Source organism: Somniosus microcephalus, chromosome 8 (genome assembly GCF_052327205.1).
Source record: "Somniosus microcephalus isolate GS21.2 chromosome 8, FLI_Smic_1.0, whole genome shotgun sequence".
In the NCBI taxonomy this organism is placed as follows: Eukaryota; Metazoa; Chordata; class Chondrichthyes; order Squaliformes; family Somniosidae; genus Somniosus; species Somniosus microcephalus.
This window is the reverse complement of record NC_140994.1, coordinates 18,333,054-18,358,160: the sequence shown is the minus strand read 5'-3', so window position 1 is coordinate 18,358,160 and position 25,107 is coordinate 18,333,054. Positions and strand designations below refer to the sequence as shown.

Sequence of the window (25,107 nt, the reverse complement as noted above, 5' to 3'; positions counted from 1 at the left end):
GGCACTTGGTCAGAGTATTAAACAAGGCTTTAATCAACTGTTTCACAACATGGAAGTCTAGTTATCCTTCACTAGTTCCTGTTTACAAAATGTCCCTGAGCAAGCTGGGCCCGTGCCCGAGTATTTACACTCTCCCTGGACAGCGCCACCAGCAGGCCGCCCAGTATATTTCATAAGTCATTTCTACATGAATGGCACGATTTATGTCAGAGTCTAATTGCTTTAAGCAAACAGACCCTGAGATTGCTCTTTGGGGAGGGAAGTTTGCAGATTGCGAAGTGTGTGTAAACTTCAGTTCCCAAACTAACTGTCCTTTTCTGGCAAGCCTCCAATACCTCACCCCAAATGACTATTCTATGTCTGTGAATATAGAGAGTTTTGGCAAGCTATTCGACTGTGCAGAAAGAAAGAACTCGCTTTTCACGACCTCAAAACATTCCAAAGCATTTTACAAACAATGAAGTGTAGTCACTGTTATAATGTAGAAAACACGGCAGCCAATTTGCGCACAGCAAGCTGCCACAAACAAATGACCAGATCATCTGTTGTTAGATGTTGGTTGAGGAATGAATGTTGGCCAGGACACCGGGAGGACTCCCTTGCTCTTCCTGGAATAGTGCCATGGAATCTTTAATGTCCATCTGAGAGAGCAGACAGGACCTCGGTTTAATGTTTCATCCAAAATATGGCACCTCTGACAGTGCAGCGCTCCCAGCCTCAGTACTGCACTGGAGTGTCAGCCGAGATTATGGACTCGGGTCTCTGGAGAGGGACTTGAACCCACGACCTATCCAACTCAGAGGTGAGAGAGTGCTACCCACTGAGCCATGGCCGATACCGTGGACAGGAGGGCGGAAACAGCGGATCCCAATAATGTTTCCGCCTGATAGCCACACGCGTACTTCCCAGCAGGAGGCACTTAATGTAGGCAGCATTACTGGACGTTTTGAGCCTGTAGTAACTTGAATTGGTTGATCTACTCTGTTGAAAGCTCTGTGATGACTCTCTGTCTGAGGAACTCCTAAACCTGAACAACTTCACAGTAAACACTTGACCAGCCTAAGATCATGGTTTGTTTTTTTCCCCCTATTATGTCACACCAACCACTTGGCCAATGTTTCATTGAGATTAAAATAAGAGAGTCGGGAGGGTTAAAGAAACGCTGAACTAAATCTGTCCAGGGAGGTGTCACATGCACCAACAGTCATTTAAGGGGAAGCTAGATGAGTACATGAGTGAGAAAGGAATGGAAGGATCTGCTGAGAAGGTGAGATGAAGTAGGGTGGGAGGAGGCTCGTGTGGAGCATAAACACCGGCATGGACCAGTTGGGCCGAATGGCCTGTTTCTGTGCTGTACATTCTATGTAATTCTGCATCATCTAAAGCCTGAAGTGATGTTACAGCCTCAAGCTTACTCCAAGGTTTTTATTATATTTTATCGTTCATAACATGAGGTTCATGTTAGCAGTTTCATTCAGGTTTGACAGCAGCACATGCCAACGTGCTATTTTTAACATACAGGTAAGATGGAAACATCTCTTGCCATTGCTTTTCAGCCGCCCCTTTTCCATTGTTGTTCGATGATGATATATGGGACCGCCTGCCCCTGGAGAAAGGGTGTTACCGAATGTGACAACCTGGAGTCTAAAGAAAGAAAGACTTGCATTTATATAGCGCCTTTCACTACCACCGGACATCTCAAAGCGCTTTACAGCCAATTAAGTTTTTTTTCGAAGTGGAGTCGCTGTTGTAATGTAGGAAACGCAGCAGACAATTTGCGCACAGCAAGCTCCCACAAACAGCAATGTGATAATGACCAGATAACCTGTTTTTTGTTATGTTGATTGAGGGATAAATATTGGCCAGGACACTGGGGAGAACTCTGCTGCTCTTCTTCGAAATAGTGGCCGCGGCATCTTTTACGTCCACCTGAGGGAGCAGACGGGGCCTCGGTTTAACGTCTCATCCGAAAGACAGCACCTCCGACAGTGCAGCACTCCCTCAGCACTGGCACTGGGAGTGTCAGCCTAGATTTTTGTGCTCAAGTACCTGGAGTGGGACTGTGAACCCTTAACCTTCTGACTCAGAGGCGAGTGAGCTAACCACTGCTCCGCGGCTGACACTGCAGTGTTTGTTCTGGTGACTGGACCCGCGGTGCCAGCGAGTTATTTTTAACTACCAACAAACTTAAAGGGATCGCCTCATTGATTTGTCTCAATGAACAATACATCAGAAACTCTCATTTGTAAAGCACGAGACATAAATCACATTGTTGTGTAATTTCCACCTGGCACTATCATGATGCAAATCACGTGCCTTTTCATACTAAAAAAACAAAAAGATATTCACCAGGTATTTTTCATGAAGGTGGTGTTCCTTTAAGAATGTACTGGATTGGGAAAGACCATTGTGGTGCATCCTGGTCAGTACAAACATTCAAAAAATATTTCTCTCTCTTTTTTCCAGAAGGCCTTCGATAAGGTGCCACATAAAAGGTTACTGCACAAGATAAGAGCTCACGGAGTTGGGGGTAATATATTAGCATGGATAGAGAATTGGCTAACTAACAGAGAGCAGAGAGTCGGGATAAATGGGTCATTTTTCCGGCTGGCAAACGGTAACTAGTGGGGTGCCACAGGGATCGGTGCTGGGGCCTCAACTATTTATAATCTACAATTAATGACTTGGATGAAGGGATCGAGTGTAATGTAGCCAAGTTTGCGGATGATACAAAGATGGGTGGGAAAGCAAGTTGTGCAGAGGACTCAAATAATCTGCAAAGGGATATAGACAGGCTAAGTGAGTGGGCAAACATTTGGCAGATGGAGTATAATGTGGGAAAGTGCGAGGTTATCCACTTTGGCAGGAAAAATAAAAAAGCAAACTATTATTTAAATGGAGAGAGATTACAAAATGCTACAGTTCAGAGCGACCTGGGGGTCCTTGTGCATGAAACACAAAAAGTTAGCATGCAGGTACAGCAAGTAATCAAAAAGACAAAAGGAATGTTGGCCTTTATTGCAAGGGGGTTGGAGTATAAAAGCAGGGAAGTCATGCTGCAACTGTACAAAGTATTGGTGAGACCACACTTTGAGTACTGCGTACAGTTTTGGTCTCCTTATTTAAGGAAGGATATACTTGCATTGGAGGCAGTTCAGAGATGATTCACTCGGTTGATTCCTGAGACGAGGGGGTTGACTTATGAGGAAAGGTTGAGCAGGCTGGGCCTATACTCACTGGAATTTAGAAGAATGAGAGGTGATCTTATTGAAACATATAAGATACTGAGGGGGCTCGACAAGGTAGATGCAGAGAGGATGTTTCCCCTCGTGGGGAAATCTAGAACTCGGGGGCATAGTTTCAGAATAAAGGGCCGCCCATTTAGAACTGAGATGAGGAGGAATTTCTTCTCTCAGAGGGTCGTAAACCTGTGGAATTCTCTGCCCCGGAGAGCTGCGGAGGCTGGGTCATTAAATACATTTAAGGTGGAGATAGACAGATTATTGCAAGATAAGGGAGTGAAGCGCTATGGGGAGCGGGCAGGGAAGTGGCTTTGAGCCCAAGATCAGCCATGATCTTAATGAATGGCGGAGCAGGCTCGAGGGGCCAAGTGGCCTATTCCTGCTCCTATTTCTTGTGTTCTTATGTTCTTATACCCTGCAATAGGTGCGCACGGGATTGAGAAAGACCCTAAGACAGTAGAAATTGCAGCACAGGTGAAGCCCTTTCAGCCTGTTGTGCTTGTGCTGGTCTGCTGGGGCTTTCTAATCTAATCCCACCCCCCCTCCCTTTTGTATTCTCCCTTTTCAAATGCTTATAGAATCTTACAGCACAGAAGGAGGCCATTCGGCCCATCGTGCCTGTGCCGGCTCTTTGGTAGAGCTATCCAGTTAGTCCTGCTCCCCCCTTGCTCTTTCCCCACAGCCCTGCAAATTTTTCCTTTTCAAGTAAATTCCCTTTTGAAAGTCACTATTGAATCTGCTTCCACCGCCCTTTCAGGCAGCGCATTGCAGATCAAAGCAACTCGCTGCCTTAAAACAATTCTCATCTTTACCCCCAGTTCTTTTACCATTTATCTTAAATCTGTGTCCTCTGGTTACCGAACCTCCTGCCAGTGGAAACAGTTTCTCCCTAGCTACCCTATCCAAACCCCTCAGAATTTTGAACACCCTCTATTAAATCTCCCCTCGACCTTCTCTGCTCTAAGGAGAACAAGCTCAGCTTCTGAAGTCCCTCAGCTTCTGAAACCCCCGTGTTTGTGTGGGTTTCCTCCGGGTGCTCCGGTTTCCTCCCACAGTCCAAAGATGTGCGGGTTAGGTTGATTGGCCATGATAAAAAATTAAAAAAAATTGGCCCTTAGTGTTAGGGGGGATTAAATACGTGGGGTTACGGGGTTACGGGGATAGGGCTTGGGTGGGATGGCTGTCGGTGTAGGGACCGGGTGCTAGGGTTTGGATGATCAGCCATGATCTCGTTGAATGGCGGAGCAGGCTCGAAGGGCCGAATGGCCTACTCCTGCTCCTATCTTCTATGTTTCTATGTTTCTATCCCTGGCACAGTTCTGGTAAATCTCCTCGGCACCCTCTCCAAGGCCTTGATATCCTTCCTAACGTGTGGTGCCCAGAATTGGTCACAATATTCCAGCTGAGGCCTAACCAGTGACTTGTAACAGTTTAACGTAACATCCTTGCTTTTCTACTCTCTGCCTTTATTTATAAAGCCCAAGATCCCATGTTTTTTTTAACAGCTTTATCAACCTGTCCTGCCACCTTCAAAGATTTGTGTATGTGATTATCCAAATGATGTTCCACACTCTGCCTCAATAGCAACTTGTGGTAGAGCAGTCCATGTTCTAACAACTGTTTGTGTGAAAACATGTTTTCTAACTTCACCCTTCATTCTTTTGGTGATAATTCTAAGTTTATCCCCTTGTTACTGTAGAAATTATCTTTCACTATTTACCCTCGGAACCTTTCACAATCATCGCGGTGCATTGCTGCATTGTGAGCACATTTTGGGGGGGAAATATTCTATTTAGCGTCAGCTGTGGCTCAGTGGGCGGCACTCTCGCCTTGGAGTCAGAAGGTTGTGGGTTCAAGTCCCACTCCAGGGACTTGAGCACATAAAGTTAGGCTGACACTCCTAGTGCAGTGCTGAGGGAGTGCTGCACTGTCGGAGGTGCTGTCTTTCAGATGAGACGTTAAGCTGAGGCCATGGCACTATTTCGAAGAAGAGCAGGGGAGTTATCCCCGATGTCCTGGGCCAATATTTATCCCTCAACCAACATCACTAAAACAGATTATCCAGTCATTATCACATTGTTGTTTGTGGGAGCTTGCTGTGCGCAAATTGGCTGCAGTGTTTCCCACATTGCAATAGTGACTACACTTCAAAAGTACTTCATTGGCTGTAAAACGCTTTGAGACATCCGGTGTTCGGGAAAGGCGCTATATAAATGTAAGTCCTTCTTTTTTTTCTTTATCTGATTTAAGTTCCCAGTAAACTGTTTATTATATAGTGCAATATTCCATAAAAACAAACTAATTAATGTAGTGCATTGATAGCGAACTAGAATATAGTTTTTTTTAATTCACTTATGGGATCTGGGCGTCGCTGGCAATGCCAGCATTTATTGCCCATCCCTAATTGCCCTTGAGAAGGTGGTGGTGAGCCGCCTTCTTGAACCGCTGCAGTCCGCGTGGTGAAGGTACTCCCACAGTGCTGTTAGGGAGGGAGTTCCAGGATTTTGACCCAACGACGATGAAGGATCGGCCGATATACGTCTAAGTCAGGATGGTGTGTGTGACTTGGAGGGGGCACTTGGAGGTGGTGGCGTTCCCATGCGCCCGCTGCCCCTTGTCTTTCCAGGTGGAAGAGGTCACGGGTTTGGGAGGCGCTGCCGAAGAAGCCTTGGCGAGTTACTGCAGTGCATCTTGTAGATGGTGCACACTGCAGCCACGGCCATGCTCGAAGGCCATACTCGCAGCGTGAGTGCGGAGCAACACCATTCTTTCTTCCTCTCTTCCACCTCTGAATCCCCACTCCAGCAACGTAAAAGAGCTTGCAAAGCTGTGACTCAAGGCCCAGAGACACATGGGACAGCGGATCTGCCGACGGTTTCAGGTTCTGCAATGCTGCGGGGTTGCGGGCGGGGGTTGGCTGGGGGGGGGGGATTGTTGGAGGAGGGCTGCAAGTAGTCTCTGTTCTGTTAAGAGTGTCACTGATGTAATCAAACAGAATAATCCACAAATAACTCAGCGTTTATTGTGTCAATCTGAGCACCAGTACGACTGAGCATCTGTAGTGCCTCGTTCTCCTCCTCAGGACACAAAGTGCTTCACAGATAATGATTTACATTTGAAGTGCAGTCATAGAGTCATAGAGTTATACAGCACAGAAAGAGGCCCTTCGGCCCATCGCGTTACCGCCAGCCATCAGGCCCTGTCTAATCTAATCCCATTTTCCAGCATTTGGTCCATAGCCTTGTATGCTATGGTATTTCAAGTGCTCATCCAAATGCTTCTTGAATGTTGTGAGGGTTCCTGCCTCTACCACCCTTTCAGGCAGTGAGTTCCAGATTCCAACCACCCTCTGGGTGAAAAAGTTCTTCCTCAAATCCCCTCTAAACCTCCTGCCCCTTACCTTGAAACTATGCTCCCTTGTTATTGACCCTCTACTAAGGGAAAAAGTTCCTTTCTATCTATGCCCCTCATAATTTTGTACACCTCAATCAGGTCCCTCCTCAGCCTTCTCTGCTCCAAGGAAAACAACCCCAGCCTGTCCAGGCTTTCTTCATAGCTGAAGCGCTCCAGCCCAGGTAACATCCTGGTGAATCTCCTCTGCACCCTCTCCAAAGCAATCAAATCCTTCCTATAGTGTGGCGTCGTTGTTGTTACGTAGGCAAACCTGGCCGCCGGTGGCACACAGCAAGATCCCACAAACAGCAAATGAGACGAACGACTCGTTAATCTCTTTTTTGTTTGTTTGCTGGTCTTGGTTGAGGGCCAGATGTTGGCCATGCCACTGGCAGAATGCCCTGTTTTTCTTCAAACGGTGCCACGGAATCTTTTATCACCCACCTGAAGAGGCAGACAGTTTTAATGTCTCGCCCAACAACAATCTCCCAGTGTTTAGCTCGTGAGGAGCAGCAGAGAATTGCCTCCCGTTGCGAAGCACTTAATCCAGCCATACTGATCCAATGCCTTAATTACACTTTTTGGAAAGCAATGATTTGTGTTCAGCTGCAAGAACGAGTCAGTCTCACGAGCTTAATCCTTTTTTTTTGCAAAGTATGCAGTCAATACGAGGTCAGGCTCATTACCTTCTGAAGGCAGAGACTGCTGCACCTTTATTATAATCACAGAATCTTTAAAATAGAGATTGAAAATGTAACAAACCTCAAGTTTTCGACAACCCAATTAGAAATTGCTATTTCATCAAATTGTCAGCCTGCCAGTTCATGAAGCCCTAATTTTCAGATGTAAAGATTCACTTTTTTTTTGTTCTTTAGTAAGTTATTTTAAAGTGCATTCTTCCGAGCTCCCTGCCCCTGGCCAAGGTGAAGGAGAGAGCCTGTCAGCTCTGTGTCTCTGTGACGCTGTGAACCCAAATGGCAGGAAATGCCCAAGAGCGTGTCGCTATATTCTGCCAGGTAGGGTAGTGGAGACAAAATCGTCGGGGATGTTCAACGTGCAGATGGATGCTTTAATGGGGGGGAATTAAGATAATAGAGGGTTGAGTTTGTGATGGGCTGCATGGCCTTTTCTTATGTCACTCAGTATATTCCCCTCATTCTTGTCAGCGGGACTAAAATCAGGAATTCACCTTGTGGGACACAAACGTGCGTTCTACCATCCTGGTTTTACTCTAGTTGGCTGTTTGCCACATCTTAATCATTGGCCAAGCTGACCGTTGTGGTGCTACAACTGGGCTCTGTAACCTTGGGCAAGGAAAGGAATAAAATCAGCCAGGGTTCCCTCTCCTGGTCTGTGTGTGTGTGTGTGTGTGTGTAGTTATTGGATACAGCCAAGATCAGGAAGAGCTATAATGCTCCCCCGCAATAGTTTTTGTCGCTCCCTGCCTAGACTCAGCCATGAAGAATGGTCACTTGGGCGAGGTGCCAGAGGTTGGGTGGTGTCAATGGAATTGTAACATCGCCCTGTAGTGTATGTACCCGTCTACCTTTAAGAGAACTATTGTATGTAACCGTTCACCTTTAAGAGAACTATTTTAGGTGTGGCACTACTTTGTTTGGCTTCTGTATACTGTAATACCGACGGTGACCACATCAGTATATAAGTGTTGTGTCAGGATTTATTGGGCAGATTCGCCCTGACCTTCGAATAGTAAAGTCCTGTTTTAAGTTACTCTGGTAGTCTGTGTATTAATTAACTAAACAACCCACAGACTTTACAGTGGCGACGAGTCCGATCGTACCCTGCGGCAACAATACCTCCGAAGCAGTTAACGAGCATCGAGAAGAGGCAACCGCCCTCGTCATTCTGCTGGGAGAAAACTCGAGGCTGCAGAACTAGAAAGGAAGAAGAATTCAGAGACAAAGACTTCCCTCAGCAACAGGCACTGACCGTCCCTTCTGCCACGGTGAGGAGTGAGCCGATCAGCACGAGAAGCAAGGCGGCCACGGTGACTGTGAGTAAGGGAAAGTAAAAAGAATAACTGGAGGATAAGGGCGGTGCACTCGACCACGGTCGAGGGGGAAAGGAGCCGGACAGAAGTCGGGTCCAGAGGCGCTGAGACTGGGGCAGCGTGGAGCAAGGAAGCCGCGGTACAGACAGGCTGGGGGACGCAACGGTGTCGTGAGACAGCTAGACCGCGACCGGCGAAAAAGGCCGGGCAGCGACCGAAGCCACGAAGCGCTGCGACCGGGAACGTAGGAGCGGGAAGAGATAAACTCAGCCGCAGCCGGGGAGGGAAGCACCGGACTGCGAGAGGGCTGGGAGGCGCGATTGGGAGCCGAGCGAGCGGGAGAGGCAGAGCCGACCAAGGGAGACTGAGCGAGAGCCAGTCCAGCGGCTGAAACTGTTCTCCGTCAACGGGGTGTACCCAGCGCCGGTAGAGCCGAGCGAGCAGGAGAGAGACAGAGCCCGAGCAAGGGAGACTGAGCGAGAGCCAGTCCAGCGGCTGAAACTATTCTCCGTCAACGGGGTGTACCCAGCGCCGGTAGAGCCGAGCGAGCGGGAGAGAGACAGAGCCCGAGCAAGGGGAACTGAGCGAGAGCCAGCCCAGCGGCTGAAACTGTTCGCCGTCAATGGGGTGTACCCAGCGCCGGTTGCCCTGCCGAGAAAAGGGAAAGCACTGAAGCCGATGCGCAGGCTGTGAACCTGAAAGCCAGCGGCCGTCGCCTGTGGGGAAAGTGTACCCCTCCCGCTAGGGAAGAAACGCGGGAAGCCGCCATTAGGCGGGGAAGAAGACAGAAGCGGGAAACCGCCATTGAAGTGGGCAGGGAGAGAAGATAAGCGCGGGAAACCGCCATTTTCGCGGGAACCGCCATCTTGGAAAAAAAATAAAATAAATAAAAGAAAATTTAAAGAAATAATTCGTGGTGTTATCAGGAAGAGAGGAAGATGCCTAAGCGTGGTAACATCAATGATTTTAATTCCGAGGTAGAAGACTGGGCCACGTATGTGGAACGCATTGAGATCTATTGTGAGGCCAATAAAATAGAAGAAGATGACAAAGCTATAACCTTGCTAAACTCGATGGGCGCGAAGACATACGGGCTCTTGAAGCATCTACTAGCACCAGCTAAACCGGCGGATCAGACTTTCGATGATATTGTGACTGTTCTGAAGGATCACTTGAACCCCACACCGTTGATGTTGGCGGAACGATTCAAATTCTATGCGAGAACGCAACGGAAAGACAGAAGCAACGCAGAATACTTGGTCGAACTGCGTAGACTAGCGAAACACTGCCAGTTTGGAGGGAATCTGACAGAGGCATTGCGAGACAAGTTCGTGTGCGGATTGGCAAAGGAAGGAATGCAAAAGCGACTACTCGAAGAGAACGACCTTACACTTGACAGGGCTGTCCTTATTGCAGCATCGCACGAAGCCGCAGCGAAGGGAACTGCGGAAATGCAGCTAAAGACAGCGGCACTCAGTGTGGATCAAATTACCTCGACAACAACAAAATGCTATCGTTGTGGGAAGACAACACACGACCAGAACCAATGCTGGTTTAAGAACCAGGAATGTAGGAAATGTGGCAAACTGGGTCACATAGCTAAGGTATGCCGGTCAGGGAAGAAGACCAACAACCAAAGGAAGCCATCACAGGAAAAGTACAACAAGGTACACAAGGTGGCTGAGAAGAGTTCAGACAAACAGAATTCGGACTCAGACCCAAACGGCCAGGAGCTGAGTAGTCTGAGAATTCACAATGTGAGTAAGGAAGCTGACCTACAAACTATCTGGGTCATGCTAAAAATAGCTGGAGTCCAAGTGAAAATGGAGTTGGACACTGGATCAGCTCTATCAGTCATAAATCGAAGGGATTACCACCAGCTATTCTCACATATACCCTTAAGGGATACCAAGTTCGTATTGCAGACATACACGGGGCATAAAGTATACCCCATGGGAAAGATAAGAGTCAAGGTGAGAGATAGGGGTAAAGAACACCCAAGAATGAACTTATACGTACTACCTGAGGGAGGACCACCACTTCGAGGACGGGAGTGGATCAAGAAAATAGACATGGAATGGCACTATCTAAAAGCCATAACGAGTGAGGACTCGGTGCAGACAATCAGCTCAGATTCTGAATCGGATGACGACAAGACCAACCCAAATGTGAAAGACAAGGCTAAAATGGACTTGCCGACTAAGGTTGGAAAAACGAAGGCATGCAGAAAGGCTTATGCTTCAGAGAAGAACAAAGTTTCAGAACAGATCTCCACCGAACAACGACAACATAGTTTGACAGAGAATTCTGAGTCTGTTCGGTTTAAGGACATATCCATGACGGAAGAACACCGAGCTCGGACTCAACTTTATTTCAAATCACGACAACAATTAGAACAATTGAGTTACCGTCTCGTACAAGAGATGAAAACAATGAAAAAGTTCTATGACACCGAATGGGAGAATCTGGAAAGACAACAGAAGCAGCTAGCTCAAGCAGAGAGCGACCATAGAGCCATCGTGACCAATCACCGATCACATCTCCCTTATGATGTTCAGGAGTTAGAATATTTGCAGAAAGAAGCAAATGAAGAGGAATCTTCAGGAAGCCAGGATTTTATTCCAGTTCTTCTCTACGACTCCTTACAAGCAGAGTTTGAGAAGTTGAAGGAACAGTATGAACAGGCTCAGGCTACAATCCTGGAGGGGGTTAACTCAGCAACCTCCGAAAAGCTAGTTTCAGTGGAAGCATATGAGCAACTAAAGGTTGAACATGAACAAGAAGTCCAAAGGCTGCAGGAAATTCTTAATGAGCTCAAGGCCAAGACAGACTCATCGGTAGAAGTTCCATCCATAGATGAGAAATTAGAGGTGAAAGACATGGCAGAACATGAAAGTCAAGATGTCCAAGAACTCATAAAAATATTGAAGGAAACCCAAGACAAATATGAGGCGGCAATGACCGAGGTTCAACAACTTGAAGAACAGATTCAACTGGGAATTCTTTCAGTGAAAGAAAAGGCGACTGTAAGAAACACAGAGACTGTAAGAATGGCCCCTGAACATGAGCTAGAGAGCATCAAGGCGCAACTTCTCCGAGCACTTAAAGCCAAAGTACAAGAGGAAAAAAAGGTGAAAGCATTGGAGGAAAAGGTGGATGAAATGGAGAAGACTCTGATCCACAGGGTCCCCGTGGAAGAGTTAACGGTCAGCCAACTCCTTCATATGCTGAGAGACAAGACTCTGCAAGGGGAACCATTTGAACACGAGCTTCAATCTTCAAAGGGAAGGGGTTCGGAGCTCTCAAAAGTTTGGGGAATAGTTGAGGTTGCAACACAGATTTTACGGGGCTGCCGAAAGTACACTGAATCACGTCAATGTGAACTACAGAATGTTGAAACAGCTGCTCCAGTAGAAGGATTGAATAGCCCGATCAATCAATCCCCGATGGAAGGGGAAGTATTGGAATCACAAATGAGGTCATTAGTGAAGGATTGGCAGGAAACCCAGGAAGAGTGGGATGAATATGAATGCATGAAGAAGTCTCTTCAGGAAAGATGTCTAGGGAGGGAACAACAGTCGGCTAACGTCCAGTTGGGTAAGGAAGAAGTAGCAGGCCCTCTCGCTAGACTAGCTCAGGACGACACCGAATATTACCATGACCTGTTGAGTGACACGGAATATTACGATGACTTGGTCTGCCCAGCTTGTGATGAAAACTCCCAAAGTGCAGAAATCAGGATGAAGCACTTAAAGTCTAAGGAACATAGGGAGATGGTGGCGCTACAGCTGGCAGCGGATAAGGGAGCCCCGAGAGTCTCCAAGAAGCAGAGAAGAAAAAGACGAAGCAGAAGACGATAACCATCTAAATCATTATCACTTCTATCAGATCATGCACGTGGGCCCTACGAAGGGGGCCAAATCAGTTGGAAAGTAGGAAAAATTACCAAGGCAGTCCAGCTGTTGTAAAAGTCAGCACTGCTGGTTCAGCAGGACGGAAGTTCAAGCTGTTAAGCCAAGGGAAAGACTATTGGATGAGTCACGCTAGAAATGTGAACCGACTACACCACAGAGATGTTGTTCGGACCGAGTCAAGACCAGAGACTGAATCTGTGAACTGTTTCCCGCAGAGACTATATCTGTGAATTGTTTTACATGAAGTTGATTATATGTTATGTTTAATGGGGAATAAGTATGTTGTAAGCTAAAAAGGGAGGATTGTAGTGTATGTACCCGTCTACCTTTAAGAGAACTATTGTATGTAACCGTTCACCTTTAAGAGAACTATTTTAGGTGTGGCACTACTTTGTTTGGCTTCTGTATACTGTAATACCGACGGTGACCACACCAGTATATAAGCGTTGTGTCAGGATTTATTGGGCAGATTCGCCCTGACCTTCGAATAGTAAAGTCCTGTTTTAAGTTACTCTGGTAGTCTGTGTATTAATTAACTAAACAACCCACAGACTTTACACGCCCCAGCACATTCAGGCACAGAGTAAGGGCGGGGGGATTTTAAGAGGGAAAACATTGCCATACTTTTCAAGGCTACAGCAAGGATAAGACAGAAACATAGAAACATAGAAGATAGGAGCAGGAGTAGGCCATTCGGCCCCTCGAGCCTGCTCCGCCATTCAATGAGATCATGGCTGATCATCCAAATTCAGTACCCTGTCCCTGCCTTCTCTCCATATCCCTTGATCCCTTTAGCCTTAAGAAATATATCTAACTCCTTCTTGAATATATTTAATGAATTGGCCTCAACTGCCTTCTTTGGTAGAGAATTCCACAGGTTCACCACTCTCTGGGTGAAGAAATTCCTCCTCATCTCTGTCCTAAATGGCTTACCCCTTATCCTTAGACTGTGACCCCTGGTTCTGGACTCCCCGACCATCGGGAACATCCTTCCTGCATCTAGTCTGTCTAGTCCTGTTAGAATTTTATAAGTTTCAATGAGATCCCCTCTCATTCTTCTAAACTCCAGCGAGTACAAGCCCAATCGACCCAATCTCAACAATTCAAAACCATGATACTTCCCTGAAGGTGTGAGAGCAAGTAGATAAAGCCATAAAAAAGGCAAATAGCATTTTGGGCACTCCATGATGAAAAGGGTAGTAAAGGCAATGAGAGCATATTGTGAGGGTGCCGGTCAGTTCCTTCAGTAACCCCTAGATGGCACCTTCACTGGTTGGTTCCTCTTTTTGCGAGACAAATAAGTTAAACAAATAAACTGTAAACAAAACTCTAATAACCCTTTAAATAAACCTTAACAAATCAAATTAAAATTTGGTTGTTTGAACTAATTATGCACTCCAGTCCCCGCGGCGCCCACCGGTCACGAAATTGCTCGAGCACGCCGGTGGACACCGCGTGCTCCATCTCTAGGGCCACCCGGGCGCAAACATGGCCACGGAAGAGAGGGAGGCAATCCGGTCGGACGACCCCCTCGACCGCCCGCTGCCTGGACCAATTAATGGCCTTCTTGGCCAGGCCCAGGAGCAGACCCACGAGGAGGTCCTCCAACCTGCCTGCTCCCCTCCGCACCGGGTGACCGTAGATCAAGAGCGTGGGACTGAAGTGCAACCAAAACTTGAGGAGCAGCCCCTTCAAATAATGAAAGAGGGGCTGCAACCTCTCACACTCACTATATGCGTGAAACACGGACTCCTCCAGACCGCAAAACAAACAGGCGGCCTGGGAGTCCGTAAACAAACTTAAGAGTCTATTGCACGGGACTGCTCTGTGCAACACCCTCCAGGCCAAGTCCCCAATAGAACAAGGGAGGACTCCCGCATAGAGAGCCCCCCACTGGGGACCTCCGCCTCCGTCGGAAGGTAAAACGGCACGCCACGGCGTGTCCGGACGGCAGGCGAAGATGGCAAAGTGGAAGGTGTGCAGGAGCAGCCCGTACAGGAAACCCCTCCGTGCGGAATGAAAAGGCACGGAGGGCATTTCCTCGAGACGGCTCAGGTTGTGAGGCGCCGATCCCCGAGGGGAGTTTCGGGGCAGGGCGCCGATAAGGAACTCCGTCCGAACGGGGGTAAGCTCGGACGGAATCGCCCCACGCGCCTGAGCCGCCTCGATACACCTCGTGGCGCCGGGGGGCAGCATCGCTTTCACCGCCCCGATGGCATTGGCCGCGAGCCGGACGCTGTTCCAGGACATGCGCCGCGCCAACTCCTCTGGCGCCATCCAGCCCGCTCCTCCGCCATCGAGTAGGTCCCCGACTCTAGTCAACCTGGCAGGCACAGCCCTGCGCTCCACCAGCCACCCGAACCCGCGGACGTGGAGGTGCGGATTCCTGAACAGCGGCTCCCGGAGGACAGCCGCCATTCCTGACGGGGGAGAGCTCCGCCTGGAGGCGACGCAGCTCCAAACCCATAGTAGTTCCTGGTAGAAGACAGGCAGCTCCCGCAGGCTGGCATGCCTGCCGCTCAGTTCCAAAAACAGGTGCTGCATGTCGTAATTGAGGCCGTACAGCTGGCGGAAAAAATACGTCGCCAGCGCACACCATCTCGGAGGATTCTCGACGTACAGGTATCTCTGCAGCGTCTGAAGACGGAAAGTCGCAGCCTGGGTGCGGAGGCACACCAACACCTGACCGCCCTCCCTAAGCGGGAGACTCAGAACCGCGGCAGAGACCCAGTGCTTCCTTTTGTCCCAGAAGAAGTCGACGAGCTTCTTCTGTATCTTGGCGACAAACGCAGGGGGAGGGATCAAAGTGACGAACCGGTACCACAACATGGCGGCCACCAGTTGGTTTATGACCATCGCTCGACCCCTGTAGGACAACACTCGGAGCAATCCTGTCCAGCGTCCTAAGCGAGCGGCGACTTTGGCCTCCAACTCTTGTCAGTTCGCCGGCCAGGCGTCCTCGGCAGGGCTGAGGTAGACTCCCAAGTAGAGGAGGTGTGTAGTGCTCCAGGCAAAGGGCCTGAACTCCTCCGGCAGGGAGTCCACCCGCCACTGACCCACCAGGAGTCCGGAACATTTCTCCCAGTTGATCCTGGCGGAGGATGCGTCCGAGTAAATCTGCTGGCATTCCCGCATCCTCCGCAAGTCAACGGGATCCGTGACCATGAGGAGCACGTCATCGGCGTAAGCCGAGAGGACCACCTCCACGCCCGGCCCTTGCAGAGCCAGTCCCGCCAACCTCTTCCGCAAGAGGCGCAGGAAAGGCTCTACGCAAATGGCATATAACTGGCCGGACATGGGGCATCCCTGACGCACCCCCCTCCCGAAGCGAAGGGGCGCCGTCAGGGACCCGTTAACTTTAATCAGACACTCCGCGGCAGCGTACAGAAGTCGGATCCGGGCGACAAAATGCGTCCCGAACCCGAATGCGCGCAGAGTCCCGAAAAGATACTCGTGATCCACCCTGTCGAACGCCTTCTCCTGATCCAGGGAAAGGAAGGCGACCGACAGACCAGCCCTCTGGGAGTGGTGGACCAGGTCCCGGACCAGATGGATGTTATCATAAATGGTCCGGCCCGGGACCGTGTAGGACTGGTCGGGGTGGATCATGTGGGCCAGCACGGCGCCAAGGCGAACAGACATGGCCCTGGCAAAGATTTTGTAATCCGTGCTGAGGAGGGAGACCGGGCGCCAGTTCTTAAGGAGGCGGAGATCACCCCTCTTAGGCAGCAGGACAATCACCGCCCTGCGCCAAGAGAGGGGCATCTCCCCGGTCGCCAAACATTCCCCCAGGACCCGCGCGTAGTCGCCCCCCAGGACGCCCCAGAATGCCCTGTGGAACTCCACGGTCAGCCCGTCCAGCCCCAGGGACTTCCCCCTAGAGAGCTGGCGGAGGGCGCCGGACAGCTCCTCCAAACTCAGAGGAGCGTCCAATTTTTCGGCGCCCTCCAGGCCGACCTTCGGCAGGTCCTCCCACAAAACTCTGCGCGCGGCCTCGCTGGACGGATCCGGAGAGAACAGAGCCCCGTAATAGGCGCGGGTCTCCGCGCGGATTCCCTCCGGATCCGAGACCAGAGATCCGTTGTCGGCCAGCAGCTCCAAGAGCTGCTTACAGACCCCCCGTCTTTTTTCCAGCGAGTAGAAGAAGGGGGAGCCGCGGTCCAGGTCCCGCAGGAACTGGATCCGCGACCTCACGTACGCGCCTTGGGACCCGACGAGCTGCAGGTCCTTCAGCGCGCCCTTCTTCTCTTCGTACACCAGCCGCAGGGCCGGATCCTCGACGACTTGACCGAGACGGGACTCCAGGTCGAGTACCTCCTTCTCCAACTGCCCGACCCGGGCCTCCCGCCTCTTGGTCGACCCCTTCACGTACTCCTGACAGAAGAGACGGATGTGAGCCTTGCCCACATCCCACCATAGCCTCAAGGAGGGGAAGCCCCCCTGCTTCCTTCTCCAGCCGGCCCAGAACCGACTAAACGAATCCCGGAACCGTGCGTCCTCCAGCAGCAGATTGTTAAAGTGCCAATACGCGGACCCCCCCCGTGCGCGCGGCAGAACGAGCTCCGCCCACACCAGGTGGTGGTCCGTGCACGGCACCGGCCGCATGGAAGCCGCCGGAACGCAGGAGACGTATGCCCGAGAAATGTAGAGGCAGTCGATCCTGGACGCTCCTCTCCCAGACCTCACGCAAGTGAAGGCGCTGGAGTCGGGATGGAGATTTCGCCAGACGTCCACCAAGTCGAGGGACCCGACCAGGTCCCTCAACTTCTCCGTCGCCGCCGGGCAAGGCAGGGCACCCGTGCGGTCCCTCGCCTCGAGGGTACAATTAAAATCCCCCCCGAGGATAACGCACTCGCCCGCGTCGATTGAGCCCAAAAGAGTGGACACTTCTTCAAAGAAGCGCGCCTGCTGCGCACCGGCCTGAGGGGCGTACACGTTCACTAGATGGAGCGGCACGCCCCCCAGGCGAACAGTGACCTGGAGCAAGCGGCCCGGCACGAGCTCCTTGACCCCCAAGATCTCCGGCTGAAAATGCGGGGCCAACGAGATAGCCACCCCACTGGAAACACTGGAGAGGTGACTCATGTTGACCCCTCCTTGCCACTCCAGGAGCCACGTGGCCTCGTCTCCCGGAACGGTGTGGGTTTCTTGCAGGAAGCACACCGCATACTTCCCGTCCCGAAGGACCGAAAAGTTATTAAATCTGCGGCTAGCTTCCCTGCTGCCGTTGATGTTGAGGCTGGCTATGGTTATCTTCATTTCAGAAGCATAAACCAACCCCTACTTATCACTAACGGGGGAAGGAAGGGCGGCCGCTAGTCGACCGCCACTTCCTTAGCAGCCCAGTGAGAAACAACCGGAACTGACGCAGCTCGAGCGGGTTCACGCCCGCGTCCTCGCCCATGGTCTTGTAGGCGACGCGGGCCGACCCGATGAGCAGCGCCAGCTCCGACCATCTGTCGAGGGCCCGCCGGGTGCTGTGGCGACCCTGGCACGCGGCCACAAAGTCCCGGAGCTCCCTGATGGGAATAAGAATGAGGGGGTTCCCGGCGAGGGGCGCGAGGTCATCCATCGCCTCATCGGCGAAGGAGTCTAAGTCCTCCTCCGCCCCTACCACCGAGTCCCCGTCCTCCTCCGGGGGGTCGCCACTGGCGGCCGAACCGTCCGCCACGCAGTGCGCATCGGGCGGCCCGGCCGCGACGGCCGGCCCCGCCTCCGCCCGGATCCCACCCCCAGGATCGGTAGCGGAGGATTCCTCCCTGGGCTCCTCTAGGGGGGCCGGGCCAGAAGACGGCGGCGGTTCGGAGACCCCCTCCGCCCCAGGCGCCGGGACGACCGGAGAAATCGGAAAGACGGGAGAATACGTGGACCCGGCCTCCTCCAAGTCGCCCGGCGCCGGAGACACAGACAGAGGGCCCTCCTCTGCTACGCCACCGGCCTCCGACCCAGCAGATGGGGTGATTTTCCCGCAGACCTCGACGAAGTCGAGCAGCACCTGGGAAAGGTCCGGGCCGCTCTGGGCGAGCTCATCATCGGATGACTCGCCCGGCCCGGTCCCCTGGCCGCCCGACCCGTCGAGGGGTAATGCCACCATTAGAGGGTCAATCCCCGCCGCGGGTTGTTCCGCGACCCCCCCCACGGGCAGGGTCTCGTCCCCGTCCCCGGGAGGCACGAGCTGGGCAGACGCTTCTGCCTCAGCCTCCCCGGGGACAGGCGACCCCTGCCATTCGCTCGCGATGGTGATAGAAACATAGAAACAGAGATAGGAACAGGAGTAGGCCATTCGGCCCTTCGAGCCTGCTCCGCCATTCAATGAGATCATGGCTGATCTTCGTCTGAGATCTTAGCTGATCTTACCAGTTCAGTACCCCGTCCCCGCCTTTTCTCCGTAACCCTTAATCCCCTTAGCCTTCAGAAATATATCCAATTCTCTCTTGAAAATATTTATTGAATTAGCCTTCACAGCCCTCTGTGGCAGGGAATTCCACAGGCTCACCACTCTTTGAGTGAAGAAATTCTTCCTCATCTCTGTTTTAAATGATTTGCCCGCTATTTTTAGACTGTGGCCCCTGGTTCTGTGCTCCCCTGCCATTGGAAACATTCTCCCTGAATTCAGCCTGTCCAGGCCTGCCATAATTTTATATGTTTCGATGAGATCCCCTCTCAATCTTCTAAACTCCAGTGAGTACAAGCCCAAACTATTCAATCTCTCCTCGTAGGTCATTCCCGCCATTCCAGGTATCAGCCTGGTGAATCGCCGCTGCACTCTTTCCATGGCAAGAACATCCTTCCGCAGATGGGGCGACCAAAACTGTACACAATACTCCAGATGCGGTCTCACCAGCACCTTGTACAGCTGTAGTAAGGTATCCCTATTCCTATACTCGAACCCCCTTGATATGAAGGCCAACATACCATTTGCCTTCTTAATCGCCTGTTGCACCTGCATGCTCTCCTTCAGTGACTGGTGCACAAGAACACCCAGGTCCCTCTGCACTTCCCCATCTCCCAATCTATTGCCATTTAGATAATAATCTACCCTCCTGTTTTTACCCCCAAAGTGGATAACCTCGCATTTATCCACATTATAGTGCATCTGCCACGTATCCGCCCATTCCCCCAACCTGTCCAAATCGCACTGTAGCCTCCTGACATCCTCATCAGAGCCCACCCCTCCTCCTAGTTTAGTGTCGTCAGCGAATTTGGAAATATTGCATCCAATTCCCTGATCCAGATCATTTATATATATTGTGAACAGCTGGGGTCCCAGGACAGATCCTTGCGGCACCCCGCTGGTCACTGCCTGCCACTCCGAAAACGAGCCGTTTATTCCAACTCTCTGTTTTCTATCCGCCAGCCAGTTCTCTATCCACGTTAATACTTTGCCCCCAATCCCATGAGCCTTAATTTTGCATGATAATCTTTTGTGTGGAACCTTATCGAAGGCTTTCTGGAAGTCAAGGTACACCACATCCACTGGCTCTCCCCCATCTATTTTACCAGTTACTTCCTCAAAAAATTCCAGCAGATTAGTCAAACACGATTTACCCTTTGTAAATCCATGTTGACTCTGTCCGATCCTTTCCCCATTTGTCAAGTGCTCCGCTATTTTATCCTTAATAATGGACTCTAGCATTTTGCCCACAACCGATGTAAGGCTTACTGGTCTATAATTCCCTGCTTTCTCTCTACCCCCCTTTTTAAATATTGGGGTAACATTAGCTACCCTCCAATCCACGGGTACTGTTCCCGAGTCAATGGAGTTCCGGAAGATGATCCTTAGAGCATCTGCTATCTCCAGGGCCACCTCCTTAAGTACCCTAGGATGTAGTTTATCAGGCCCCGGGGATTTGTCGGCCTTCAGTCCCCTCAACTTACCCAACACCATATCCCTAGAGATACTAATTTCTGTCAGCTCCTCCCTCTCATTAGTCCCTATGTTTGCCGATATTCCTGGGAGGTTATTTGTGTCCTCCTTTGTGAATACAGAACCAAAGTATGAGTTTAATTGGTCTGCCATTTCCTTATTCTCCATTATATATTCTCCCGAATCGGACTGCAAGGGACCGACTTGGGATTTTACCAGTCTTTTCCTCCTGATATACCGATAAAAGCTTTTGCAGTCTGTCTTTATGTTTGCTGCAAGTTTACTTTCGTATTCTATTTTCCCCTTCCTGATTAATCCCTTTGTCCTCTTTTGCTGTATCCTGTACTGCCCCCAATCTTCCGGTCTGGTGCTTTTTTTTGCCAGTTGATATGCCCTTTTTTTTGATTTTATGCTGTCCCTAATTTCCCTCGTTATCCACGGTTGAGCCACCTTTTTAGGTTTATTTTTATGCCAAACCGGTATAAACATGTTCTGGAATTCTTCCATTCTATCTTTGAATGCTTGCCATTGTCTATCCACTGTCAATCCCCCCAGAAACACCACCCAATCAATCTTACCCAATTCCCGTCTCATACCCTCGTAATTCCCTTTATTTAAGTTCTGGACCTTAGTCTCTGATTCAATTTCCTCACTCTCCATCTCGACTGAGAGCTCGATCATATTATGATCGCTCTGACCCAAGGGGCCTCGTACAAGAAGATTGTTGATAAGTCCCTTCTCATTGCACAATACCCAGTCTAAAATGGCCTGATCTCGAGTCGGCTCCTCGACATATTGGTCCAGATAACCGTCCCGAAAACATTCCAGGAATTCCTCCTCCTCAGAATTTTTACTAATTTGGGTAGTCCAATCAATATGTAAATTAAAGTCACCCATGATGACAGCTGTGCTCTTATCGCACGCTTCTCTAATTTCCCTTTTTATGCCTTCCCTCACCTCCATATTACTATTTGGAGGCCTATATATCACACCCACTAACGTTTTCCTCCCCTTGCTATTTCTCATTTCTACCCATACAGATTCCGTTTCATCCGAGTTAATATCCTTCCTTTCCATTGCATTAATCCCCTCCTTTACCAGCAATGCTACCCCACCTCCCCTACCTTTTTGCCGATCCTTCCTAAATATTGTATATCCCTGGATGTTAAGTTCCCAGCCTTGCCCACCCTGCAGCCACGTTTCTGTAATCCCAATCAAATCATACTTGTTTACCTCTATTTCCACAACTAATTCATCCACCTTGTTCCTAATGCTTCTAGCATTAAGATACAAAGCCTTCAGGCTTGCTTTTTTCACACTCTCATTATGAATTAGTTTGGCCCTTTGTGTTTCTCTCCTTTGCTTATTGCTTCTCACCTTCCTACCATCTATTTCTGACTTCATATGACTTCCCTCTTTTCCACTATCTAGGTTCCCATCCCCCTGCCAAATTAGTTTAAATCCTCCCGAACCGCCCTAGAAAATATTACCCCGAGGACATCGGCTCCCTCACAGTTCAGGTGTAGACCGTCCCCTTGGTACAGGTCACTCCTCCCCAAGAACTGGTTCCAATGCCTCAAGAATTTAAATCCCTCTCCCTTGCACCACTGCTCAAGCCACGTATTTAGCTTATCTATCTTACTCTCTCTAAACTTATTAGCTCGTGGCACTGGTAGCAATCCAGAGATTACTACCTTTGAGGTCCTACTTTTCAATTTAGCTCCTAACTCCCTAAATTCAGCTTGTAGGACCTCCTCCCTCTTTTTACCTACATCGTTGGTACCTACATGTACCACGACAACTGGCTGATCCCCCTCCCCCTTCAGAATGCTCTGCACCCGCTCCGAGACATCCTTGACCCTTGCACCAGGGAGGCAACATACCATCTTGGAGTCTCGGTCTCGGCCACAGAAACTCCTATCTATCCCCCTTACAATTGAATCCCCTATCACTATAGCCCTATCCCTCTTTTTCCCGCCCTTCTGTGCAGCAGAGCCAGTCATGGTGCCCTGAACCTGGCTGCTGGTGCCTTCCCCTGATAAGTCATCTCCCCCAACAGTACCCAAAACGGTAAACCTGTTTTGGAGGGAGATGACCGCAGGTGACTCCTGCACTACCTTCCTGCCTTTACCCTGCCTTTTGGTCACCCATTTACTGTCTGAGCTAGCCTTTACCTGCGGTGTGACCAACTCACTGAATGTGCTATCCACAACATCCTCAGCATCGCGTATGCTCCAGAGTGAGTCCATTCGCAGCTCCAGCGCCGCCATGCGGTCTGCTAGGAGCTGCAGCTGGACACACTTCCTGCACACATAGTTGTCAGGGACAGTGTCCCTGATTTCCCACATGGCACAGGAGAAGCATGACACGGGTCCGAGCTGCCCTTCCATGACTTAACCCTTACAATACCCTTTTATTTACTACGATTTAGCTTAATTATTGAATTCTACTTAGAATAAGTTTGTGAAAGTACTCACCAACCAGTCACCTACCTGTTTTCTGGTGTTGTATTTTCACTGCCGCCTCCTGTCCTGGAACCTTCTCCACCTAGGTTAGGCTCCTGAAATAAAATAAATTGAACCTACCTTTTCAACTTCCCCTAACCCCTAAAAGGTTAGAGGAGGTGGAAGGGTGGGAGACACTACACTGTAGTGTTTCGGGTTTAGCAACAGCTCCACCTATATAAGAGTTACTGGCCTCCTGCTCTCCCGACTGCACCAGCTGTGAAAGAAAAAGCCCGCGAAAGGTGAGCTTTTAAACTCACCAGTTACTGGCCTCCTGCTCTCCCGACTGCCCCAGCTGTGGTCTCGGGCCTCGCCTCTCTCCGGTTTTTATACCGGCTCTGAATCACTGCTCCCGACTGGTCTCGGGCCTCGCCTCTCTCCGGTTTTTATACCGGCTCTGAATCACTGCTCCCGACTGGTCTCGGGCCTCGCCTCTCTCCGGTTTTTATACCGGCTCTGAATCACTGCTCCCGACTGGTCTCGGGCCTCGCCGGTCGCCGGTTTTTATACCGGCTCTGAATCACTGCTCCCGACTGGTCTCGGGCCTCGCTGGTCGCCGGGTTTTCTCCCGAGCTCCTCCTCGCTGCTCCCGCTGGTCCCGACTGGTCTCGGGCCTCGCCTCTCTCCGGTTTTTATACCGGCTCTGAATCACTGCTCCCGACTGGTCTCGGGCCTCGCCTCTCTCCGGTTTTTATACCGGCTCTGAATCACTGCTCCCGACTGGTCTCGGGCCTCGCCTCTCTCCGGTTTTTATACCGGCTCTGAATCACTGCTCCCGACTGGTCTCGGGCCTCGCCGGTCGCCGGTTTTTATACCGGCTCTGAATCACTGCTCCCGACTGGTCTCGGGCCTCGCTGGTCGCCGGGTTTTCTCCCGAGCTCCTCCTCGCTGCTCCCGCTGGTCCCGACTGGTCTCAGGCCTCGCCTCTCTCCGGTTTTTATACCGGCTCTGAATCACTGCTCCCGACTGGTCTCGGGCCTCGCCTCACTCCGGTTTTTATACCGGCTCTGAATCACTGCTCCCGACTGGTCTCGGGCCTCGCTGGTCGCCGGGTTTTCTCCCGAGCTCCTCCTCGCTGCTCCCGCTGGTCCCGACTGGTCTCGGGCCTCGCCTCTCTCCGGTTTTTATACCGGCTCTGAATCACTGCTCCCGACTGGTCTCGGGCCTCGCCTCTCTCCGGTTTTTATACCGGCTCTGAATCACTGCTCCCGACTGGTCTCGGGCCTCGCCTCTCTCCGGTTTTTATACCGGCTCTGAATCACTGCTCCCGACTGGTCTCGGGCCTCGCCTCTCTCCGGTTTTTATACCGGCTCTGAATCACTGCTCCCGACTGGTCTCGGGCCTCGCCGGTCGCCGGTTTTTATACCGGCTCTGAATCACTGCTCCAGACTGGTCTCGGGCCTCGCTGGTCGCCGGGTTTTCTCCCGAGCTCCTCCTCGCTGCTCCCGCTGGTCCCGACTGGTCTCGGGCCTCGCCGGTCGCCGGTTTTTATACCGGCTCTGAATCACTGCATCGCTTTCACCGCCCCGATGGCATTGACCGCGAGCCGGACGTCGTCCCACGACATGAGCCTCGCCAGCTCCTCTGGCGCCATCCAGCCCGCTCCTCCGCCATCGAGTAGGTCCCCGACTCTAGTCACCCTGGCAGGCACAGCCCTGCGTTCCGCCAGCCACCCGAACTCGCGGACGTGGAGGTGCGGATTCCTGAACAGCGGCTCCCGGAGGACAGCCGCCGCTCCTGACGGGGGAGAGCTCCGCCTGGAGGCGACGTGATTCCAAACCCATAGTAGTTCCTGGTAAAAGACAGGCAGCTCCCGCAGGCTCTCACGCCTGCCGCTCCCCTCCAAAAACAGGAGCTGCGTGTCGTAATTGAGGCCGTGCAGCTGGCGGAAAAAATACGTCGCCAGCGCACACCATCTTGGAGGATTCTCGACGTACAGGTATCTCTGCAGCGTCCGAAGACGGAAAGTCGCAACCTGGGTGCGGAGGCACACCAACGCCTGACCGCCCTCCCTAAGCGGGAGACTCAGAACCGCAGCAGCGACCCAGTGCATCCTGTTGTTCCAGAAGAAGTCGACGAGCTTCTTCTGTATCCTGGCGACAAACGCAGGGGGGGTGGTCAGAGTAACCAACCGGTACCACAACATGGCGGCCACCAGCTGGTTTATGACCAACGC

At 51.1% G+C, this 25,107-nt stretch overlaps 1 long non-coding RNA gene across 2 annotated transcripts in view; it reads right to left on the bottom strand.

Moving 5' to 3' along the window:
* Nucleotides 1–1,427: 1,427 nt before the first annotated feature.
* LOC147113352 (uncharacterized) overlaps nucleotides 1,428–25,107 on the bottom strand; it is a 102,058-nt gene continuing 78,378 nt past the window's right edge. For both annotated transcript variants that reach the window (XR_015079134.1, XR_015079135.1), the window contains exon 3: nucleotides 1,428–1,644. This is a non-coding gene — a long non-coding RNA (uncharacterized LOC147113352). The remainder of the gene's footprint in view (nucleotides 1,645–25,107) is intronic.